Genomic DNA, 10,288 nt, shown 5'->3' with positions numbered 1-10,288 from the left:
TTATTTTTGAGACGGAGTTTCGCTCTTGTCTCCCAGGCTGGAGTGCAATGGAGCAGTCTCGGCTCACTGCAACCTTTGCCTCTCAGGTTCAAACGATTCTACTGTCTCAGCATCCCAGGTAGCTGGGATTACAGGTGCCCACCACCACACCTGGCTAATTTTTGTATTTTTAGTAGAGATGGGGTTTCGCCATACTGCCCAGGCTGGTCTCAAACTCCTGAGCTCAGGTGATCCACCCACCTCGGCCTCCCAAAGGGCTGGGATTACAGGTATAAACCACCTCACTGGGCCATGAAATCTAGAAATATTTACAGAATACCCTTCTATCTGTAATGTCATTAACAGCAGGCAGAGTTCCCTATGTTTACTATTATGGAATCTTTACAGAGCACCCTTTGTTCTAGGTAGGTTCACGGAAACCTGTACCCTCCTTTAGGTAGAATCATTAATTGTTTGAAGAGTGCTCTTCGGCTATAGAATCACCACCTGTGTACAAAAGCATAAAATCAAGAAGTTCTATATAGCCCATTTCTATCTATTAGAATTATGTAATATTTATAAAGCCTATTCATAGCAATGAAATCATAAATGTTTACAGAGCACTTCCTGTGTATAGAATTTCAGGGTGTCAAAACAAATAAGTTTTCCTTCTTGTATATAGAATTGTGAACTGTTGGCCGGGCGCAGTGGCTCACGCCTGTAATCCCAGCACTTTGGGAGGCCGAGGCGGGCGGATCATGTGAGGTCAGGAGTTTGAGACCAGCCTGGCCAACATGGTGAAACCTCTTCTCTACAAAAAATACAAAAATTAGCCAGGCGTGGTGGCCCATGCCTGTAATCCCAGCTACTTGGGAGGTTGAGGCAGGAGAATCGCTTGAACCCGAGAGGCAGAGGTTGCAGCGAGCCAAGGTCGTGCCACTGCACACCAGCGGGGGTGGCAGAGTGAGACTCCATCTCAAAAAAATAAATAAAAATAAGAAAATAAGAAAATCAAATTATGAATTGTTTTTGAGGAACACCCACATGTATACAGAATCATGGAATGTTTACAGAGTCCTTTCTTTTCTTTTCTTGAGATGGAGTCTCGCTCTGTCACCCTCACTGGAGTACAGTGGCACGATCTTGGTTCACTGCAATCTCCACCTCCCGGGTTCAAGTGATTCTCATGCCTCAGCCTCCCAAGTCACTGGGATTACAGGTGCCCATCACCATGGCCAGCTATTTTTTGTATTTTTAGTGAAGACAGGGTTTCACCATGTTGGCCAGACTGGTCTCAAACTCCTGACCTCTGGTGATCTGCCCGCCTCAGCCTCCCAAAGTGCTGGGAATACGGGTGTGAGCCACCGCGCCTGGCTAGAATCCTTTCTTGTGGCACGAATTTTGAACCGTTTGCAGAACATCTGTCCATGTATAAAATCATTGAATGTTTGCAGAACCTTTTTGCTTATCGTTATGGAATGTCTACAGAGCATCCTCATCTGTACAGACTCAAGGAATGTTAGCTAAACCCTGTTCTACATGGAATCATGGAATGTCGGCTGAGCCTTCTACAGTATAAAATCATGGAATGTTACCAAATACATTTCTTACTATAAAATCTTGAACATAGTTTTCTCTTGATGCTCAGTGGCTCAGGACCTGTGGTAGCTGCTGTAGTCAGGAGCCTGGTCAGCCTGGTCAGCGGCCTGCAGCATTCACTCATAGCATTTGCCTGTGGTTACGATGATGAGTTTACCTTTCAATCCCAAATCTTTCCTCAGTGGAGTAATAGGAAAGCCAAGAATGGTTAAACTTAAGCGGGGAATGGAGTACTAGGGCTACCTGGTATCTGTAGATGGCTATATGAACATGCAGCTTGCAAATACAGAAGAATACATAGATGGAGCATTTTCTGGACATCTGAGTGAAGTTTTAATAAGGTGTAATAATGTCCTTTATATCAGAGGTGTGGAAGAAGAGGAAGAAGATGGAGAAATGACTGGGAGGCTGAGGTGGGTGAATCACTTGAGGTCAGGAGTTCAAGACCAGCTTGGCCAACAAGGTGAAACCCCATCTCTACAAAAATACAAAAATTAGCCAGGTGTGGTGGCACAGACCTGTAATTCCAGCTACTCAAGAGGCTAAGGCAGGAGAATCGCTTGAACTCAGGAGGCAGAGTTTGCAGTGGAGGTCACACTACTGCACTCCAGCCTAGGTGACAGAGGAAGACTCTGTCTTTAAAAAAAAAGAAAAAGAAGATGGGGAAATTAGAGAATAGCATCTTTTGTGGGGGATTTTTAAAATATATATTTCTAGACAATAAAGATTTGTTTTTCAAAAAAATAAAAATAAATGAAATAGAATATTGAAACGTTAGCTCTATATTCCCTACTTACATGTTGGAGAGGGCCAGGGATGGTGGCTCACACCCGTAATTCCAGCACTTTAGGAAGCTGAGACAGGCAGATCGCCTGAGGTCGGGAGTTCGAGATCAGCCTGGCCAACATGGCGAAACCTTGTCTCTCCTAAAGATACAAAAATCAGCTGGGTGTGGTGGCACACACCTGTAATCACAGTTACTCAGGAGGCTGAGGTAGGAGAATCGCTTGAACCTGGCAGGCCGAGATTGCAGTGAGCCAAGATCAAGCCACTGCACTCCAACCTGGGAGACAGAATGAGACTCCGTCTCAAAAAAATGTAATAAAATAAAATAATTTTTTCAAAACAAAGCAAAAAAATGATTTTACTAAGTACAGTAATCTACAGTAAATCTTTTGATATATTAAAACTCATCCTGTAGGGCAAGGTCAGCAAAGTACAATCCATGAGCCAAATCTAGTCTGCTGCTTGTCTTTGTAAATAAAGTTTTATTGGAACAGAAACACACTCCTTTGTTTACATAGTGGCTATGGCTGCCTTTGTGATAGAATAACAGAATTAATTGGCTGTGCCAAAGATTGTATATAGCCAGTAAAATAAAAAATATTTACTATCTTGGCTGGGCGCAGTGGCTCACGCCTATAATCTCAGCACTTTGGGAGGCTGAGACAGGCAGATTATTTGAGGCTAGGAGTTGGAGACTACCCTAGCCAAAATGGTGAAACCCCATCTCTACCAAAAATACAAAAATTAGCTGGGTGTGGTGGCACATGCCTGTGGTCCCAGCTACTCAGGAGGCTGAGGCAGGAGAATTGCTTGAATCCTGGGGGCGGAGACTACAGTGAGTTGAGATCAACCCACTGCACTGCAGCCTGGGCAACAGAGCAAGACTCCATCTTGAAAAAAAAAAGTTTACTATCTCTAATCCTAGCCCTCTGGGAGGCTAAGGTGGGAGGATCACTTGAGGCCAGGAGTTTGAGACCAGCCTGGGTAATATAGTGACACCTTGTTTCTATAGAAAAAAATAAAAAATCTTTGCCAGGCATAGTGTTGTAAGTCTGTGTCCCAGTTACTTGGGAGGCTAAGGTGGGAGGATCACTTGAGCCCAAGAGGTCCAGGCTGCAGTGGTCATGTGACTGCACTCCAGCCTGGGTGACAGAGTGAGACTCTGTCTCAAAAAAACAAACAAAAAAATTACTATCTGCCTCTTTATAAAAGAACTTTGCTCACCTGTGCTCTAGTGGGAAAATATACTCTGAATTTCTTTTTAATATTTAGTTTTTTTTTCTTTTCGCAGCAGACTCAGTTGAATTCATAAATAGTTTCATTCATTCATTCAATCAATATTTACCAAACACCTATCAAGTGCTTAGGGTGCTGATTTAGGCACTGGGGTACAAATATGAAAAAAAGACAGTGCTTGCCTTCAAGGACAGTCCTTCCCATCAAGAGCATTCCCCATGGCATTATGAAATCTACCCATAACCTTACATAATTTATAAGAAACCAGTTGTGTGACCTTGGGCAAATTTCTTAATCCTTCTAGATTTTGATTTCCTCATCTGCAAATGAGGGTGGCAGTAGTACTTACCTCAATATGTTGTTGTAAAGATTAAGGGTTTTGTTTGTTCAGTGGTTTGTATTGTTTTGTTTTGTTTTGTTTTGAGACAGGGTCTCGCTGTGTCACTCAGGATGGAGTGCAATGGAGCGATCTGGGCTCACTGCAACCTCTGCCTCCCAGGTTCAAGCCATTCTCCTGCCTCAGCCTCCCGAGTAGCTGGGACTACAGATGCATGCCACCATGGCCCAGCTAATTTTTTGTATTTTTTAGCAGAGATGAAATTTGGCTATGTTGGCCAGGCTGGTCTTGAACTCCTGGATTCAAGTGATCTGTCCCCTTTGACCTCCCAAAGTGCTAGGATTACAGGCAGGAGCAACCACACCCAGCCCATTAAGTAAATTTTTTTTTTCTTTTTTTTTTTGAGACGAAGTCTCACTCTGTTGCCCAGGCTAGAGTGCAGTGGCGGGATCTTGGCTCACTGCAACATCTAGCTCCTGGATTCAAGCAATTCTCCTGCCTCAGCCTCCGGAGTAGCTGGGACTACAGGTGTGTGCCACCACACCCGACTAATTTTTTATTTTTAGTAGAGGCGAGGTTTCACCATGTAGGCCAAGCTGGTCTTGAACTCCAGATCTCAGGAGATCCACCTGCCTCGGCCTGCCAAAGTGCTGGGATTACAGGTGTGAACCACCATGCCTGGTTGTAAATTTTTTTTTTTTTTTTTTGAGATGGAGTTTCACTCCTGTTGCCCAGGCTAGAGTGCAGTGGTGCGATCTCAGCTCACTGCAACCTCCACCTCCCAGGTTCAAGCTATTCTCCTTCCTCAGCCTCCCGAGTAGCTGGGATTTCAGATGCACACCACCATGCTCAGCTAATTTTGGATTTTTAGTAGAGATGGGGTTTCACCATGTTGTTCGAGCTGGTCTTGAACTCCTGACCTCAAGTGATCTGCCTGCTTTGCCCTCCCGAAGAGTTGGGATTACAGCATGAGCCACCATGTCTGGTCCGTAAATTTTTAATAAAGTGCTTAGACTAGTGCCTGACACAGAGTAAGTGCTATTCAAGTGCTTTTTAAAAAAATCTTTTATTTTATTGTACTTTTTTTGAGACACAGTTTCTCTCTGTCACCCAGGCTGGAGTGCAGCAGTGTGATCTTGACTCACTGCACCTCTGCCTCCCAATTTCAAGCGATTCTCCTTCTTCAGCCTCCCGAGTAGCTGGGATTACAGGCATGGGCCACCACGCCTGGCTAATTTTTGTATTTTTAGTAGAGATGGGGTCTTACAATGTTGGCCAGGCTGGTCTCGAACTCCTGGCCTCAAGTGATCTACCCACCTTGGCCTCCCAAAGTGCTGGGATTACAGGTGGAAGCAACCGTGCCTGGCCCAAAAAAGAATTTTGAGGCTGGACAGTTGTTCACACCTGTGATCCCAGTGTTTTGGGAGGCCCAGGTGGGAAGATTGCTTGAGGCCAGGAGTTTGAGACCAGCCTGGGCAACAGTATAAGACTCTTTGTCTATAATTAAAAAATAATAATAATAACAAATAAAAAAGATTTAATACAGGGATATAGGTGCTTACAAAATCATTAGGAGGTCTGGAAGAGCAGAAGTCAGGGGCCATTTCAGGCTTTTGATTTCAAGGTTCCTCCAGCAAGGCCTTGATCCCAAGGTTACCAAACTGCTGCTTCCCTGCCACCGCCATGGCCTCCATCCTCACACCCTCCTAAGTGGGGACTGCACAGTGGACTCCACTGTACATGCTCCTCCCACCTGCCAGAACTGCTCCCTCAGCTGACACAGCTCCAGGAAGACGACCTCTCCCTCTCTCCCATCCTCCAGATCTCATGCAAATGAATCTGACAGAATTTAACTTCCCACTGTCCTAGCTGCAAGAGAGCCTGTGGAATGCTGTTTTAAGCTTTTGAGCCTCTTCCAACAGAAGGAGAGTAAATGGAGGTTAAGAACATCCATACAGGCTGGGCGTGGTGGCTCAGGCCTTTCTAATCCCAGCACTTTGGGAGGCCAAGGTGGGCGGATCACCTGAGGTCAGAAATTCGAGACGAGCCTGGCCGACATGGCAAAATCCTGTATCTAGTAAAAATACAAAAAATTAGCCAGGCATGGTGGTGGGCGCCTGTAATCCCAGCTACTCGGGAGGCTGAGGCAGGAGAATTGCTTGAACCTGGGAAGCGGAGGTTGCAGTGAGCCGAGATAGCGCCACTGCACTCCAGCTTGGGCAACAGAGCGAGACTCCGTCTTAAAAGAAAAAAAAAAAAAAAAAGAACATCCATCCAGAATCAAGTCCAAAAATTCTGGGAGGTTTCAGGATGGGAAAAATATTTAAGCTGGATCTTAGAGGATGAGGAGAAAGAGAACACTATTTCCTGGTAGCAGAAACAGAGCACCTAAAGGCATGAAGGCATTGAAAAAAAGTTGGTGTGGTCCACAAATATCTGTTGTTTTTGCCTGCCCAGCAACAATTCCACTTGAATAATTGCACTTTGATTTCCCCTCGGGGAGCCACCCCTCCCTACATCAACCATGTGGTTCACAGGAAGCTGATCTTGCTTCCTGGCTCCAGGGTGGGGGCGGGTTGGGGAGTGGGCATGTGACCACTTCTGTCCAATCAGCACACTCCATCCCTTTAGTCACAGGGATCGGTTCGGGGAGGAACATATGAATGAAGCCAGACCAATGAGACTTTATTATAAAATTTCTTTTTTTGGCTAAGTGACTGGGCTGGGGAATGGAAGCCTGGAGCAGCTGGGAATAAGCTGGTCAGGAGGAACACATGAATCTGATGAAACCAACTCAGAGGGAAGCAGAACTAAGATATTGAGAGAAACTAAGGCTGCTGATACCATGTGAGCCCCCAGCTATGCCTGACTAATACACTACATCAAGAGAGTATTTCACAAGCCTGAGAGCCACTGTCCCAGGGAGCTTATAGCAGCTTTATACCTAGTATCCTCTAATTAGAAACGATCCAAATGCCAGATGACAGCAGTTGACTGGAAAGCAAACTATGGTGTATTCACACAACGGGATACTATTCAGCAATTAAAATGAATGGTTTTACAATCTCACTCATCAATATGCATGAATCTCACAAACATGGTGAGCAAACGGAGCCAGACATAACAGCACAGATGCTCCTCAACATACAGAGGGGCTACATCTTGCTAAACCCACTGTGAGCTGAAAATACGTAAATTGAAAATGCGTTAATCCGCCTAACCTACCAAACATCTTAGTTTAGCCTAGTCCACCTTAAATGTGCTCGGAACACTTATATTAGCCTAAAGTTGGGTAAAATTAACACAATGCCTATTTTATAATCAAGTGTTGAATATCTCATATCATTTATTGAATACTGTATTGAAACTGAAAAACAGAATGGTTGTATAGGTACTTGAAGTCCAGTTTCTTTCTTTTTTTTTTTTTTTTTTTGTGAGATAGGGTCTTGTTCTCTCACCCAGGCTGGAGTGCAGTGGGGCAATCTCGGCTCACAGCTACCTCCGCCTCCTGGGTTCAAGCTAATCTCCTGCCTCAGCCTCCCAAGTAGCTAGGATTACAGGGGTGCACCACCATGCCTGGCTAATTTTTTGTATTTTCAGTAGAGATGGGGTTTCACCATGTTGACCAGGCTGGTCTTGAACTCCTGACCTCAAGTGATCCACCCGCCTCGGCCTGTAAAAGTGCTGGGATTACAGGCATGAGCCACTGCGCCTGGCCTTCTTGAAGTCCAGTTTCTACTGAACATGTATCACTTTCTCACCATCATGAAATCAAAAAGCGGTACGTCAAACTATCATAAATTGGAGACCATGTACATCATATACATACACATATCATATACATATACATACCTATACATATATGATGTACATGTATACATCATATCATGTCCTTATTTCTTGATGTGAGTGTTGGTTAAATGGGTATATTCCATTTGTAAAAATTTAGCAAACTATACTTTTGTTACAATATGTATTTTTCTGTATGTGTGCTATGATTCAATTAAAATAAAAAAAAACACACTTGTAAAAACCTCAGCAGATGCAAAACTGGGGAAGGAAAAAAGGCAGGTTAGGACTAGGTGAATTCAAGAGTCAAACTATATCATTAGGACTCAATTTCTCTTTGCTGTTTGTATCAGTCTGTTCATATGCTCATTTCATTCTCAGGTTCCACATGTTAATAAAACAATTGCCATTGCTGTGGCCTCACAGCCTGTCATGTTTATGTCTAGCATGAAAGAGAAAGTTAGCCTCTCCAAAGGCACAAAGAAAGCTGGCCATTTAGTATCATTGGCTCTGGCTGGTCTGCTCAGCCCTGAACCAATCACTGTTGCAAAAGGAATATAATATTCTGACTGGCCAGGCTAGTTCATATCATGTCTGGAGATGGAAATGGAGTTAACAACCTCAGAGAACCACATAGACTGAAAACAAGGAGAGAAAGAAATCTGGCTGTTTCAGAAGTCAAGTGAATGGATGCTGGGTGACTAAAAAATTGAATAAATACCTGGTCCCTAGATGGCAGTGGCATCATCATCATCATCATCATAATTTTCTCTTAGCATCTAGAAAAATGTCTGGCATCTAGTTTGGTACTTGATAAATATTATTATTTTTTCTTTTTTTGAGACACAGTCTTACTCTATCGCCCAGGCTGGAGTGCAGTGGGGTGGTCTTGGCTCACTGCAACCTCTGCCTTCCGGGTTCAAGCGATTCCTGTGCCTCAGCCTCCCGAGTACCTGGGATTACCGGCACCTGCCGCTACACCTGGCTAATTATATATATATATATTTTGTATTTTTAGTGGAGATGGGATTTCACCATGTAGGCCAGGCTGGTCTCAAACTCCTGACCTCAAGTGATCTGCCTGTCTCGGCCTCCCGAAGTGCTGGGATTACAGGTGTGAGCCACTGCGCCCGGCCAGTACTTGATAAATAGTAATATCTGTTGAATGAGAGAATGAGTTATATCAGGCAATACTAGGAGCAATCTTGTCATGCCTTAGGCCTTCCTCTACAGGATAGGAAAGACTGAGGAGAGTTTAGAAAAGGGATATAAGTCAGTTTTTATTTTTTATTTTTATTATTATTATTATTTTTTGAGACAGAGTTTCACTGTTGTCGCTGAGGCTAGAGTGTGATGGTGTGATCTCAGCTCATTGCAACCTCTGCCTCAGCCTCCTGAGTAGCTGGAATTACAGGTGCCGGCCACCAGGCCCGGCTAATTTTTGTATTTTTAGTAAAGACAGGGTTTCACCACGTTGGCCAAGCTGGTCTTGAACTCCTGGCCTCAGGTGATCTGCCCGCCTTGGCCTCCCAAAGTGCTGGGATTACAGGCGTGAGCCACCATGCCCGGGCTATTTTATTTTATTTTTAATTTTTTAATTATTTTAGAGGCAGGGTCTCATTATGTTGCCTAGGCTGGAGTGCGGTGGCTATTCACAGGCACGATCCCACTACTAATCAACACTGGAGTTTTGACCTGCTCCATTTCCAACCTGGGCTGGTTCATCCCTCCTTAGACAACCTGGTGGTCCCCCCATCCTGGGAGGTTGCCGTATTGATGCCGAACTTAGTGCAGACACCCAATTGACATAGTGCACTACAACACAGAACTCTTGGACTCAAGTGATCCTCCTGTCTCAGCCCCCCGAGTAGGTGGGACTACAGGCTCATGCTACCCCGCCTGGCTGTAAGTCAGTTTTTTTTGACAGCAAAGACATAGTCCTGTACAGAATCAAAGCTTTTGGAGGCCTTTGCTAACTCTTACCTTACTCTCTCTCTTCAGAGGGGATTGCTGGCAGAAGGACCAAACCCTGGAAAATTCTGATTACAGTAACGGTGGGTGAAGCAGGAAATAAAGGAAGCCCTCCTTCACTGCTGCTGGGAGTATAAATTGCTACAACCATTTTTGAGAACAATTTGGAAAATAGTAAAGCAGAAGATTTGCATACCTCACCTGTTCACCAAATCCTCTCTTGTAAACCATGTGACCTGGAGACATTTTTGCCCCATGCACAAATTACATATAGACGCGTGTTGAGCCGGTTGCAGTGGCTCACGCCTGTAATTCCAACACTTTGGGAGGCCGAGGCAGGGGGGTGAGGGGAATCACTTGAGGTCAGGAGTTCGAGACCAGCCTGGACGACATGACGAAACCCTATCTCTATTAAAAATACGAAAATTAGCTGGGCGTGGTGGCATGCACCTGTAATCTCAGCTACTTGGGAGGCTGAGGCAGGAGAATCGCTTGAACCCAGAAGGCAAAGGTTTCAGTGAGCTGAGATTGCACCACTGCACTTCCGCCTGGGTAACAAAGCAAGACTCCCTCTCAGAAAAAAAAAAAAAA

General features: G+C 44.6%; 1 pseudogene; it reads left to right on the top strand.

Moving 5' to 3' along the window:
• Positions 1–1,632: 1,632 nt before the first annotated feature.
• LOC112130323 (small nuclear ribonucleoprotein F-like) lies at positions 1,633–3,930 on the top strand (annotated as a pseudogene).
• Positions 3,931–10,288: the final 6,358 nt, after the last annotated feature.

The sequence above is a fragment of the Pongo abelii genome, chromosome 21 (assembly GCF_028885655.2).
Source record: "Pongo abelii isolate AG06213 chromosome 21, NHGRI_mPonAbe1-v2.0_pri, whole genome shotgun sequence".
Classification (NCBI taxonomy): domain Eukaryota; kingdom Metazoa; phylum Chordata; class Mammalia; order Primates; family Hominidae; genus Pongo; species Pongo abelii.
This window is presented reverse-complemented; position numbering and strand designations above follow the sequence as displayed.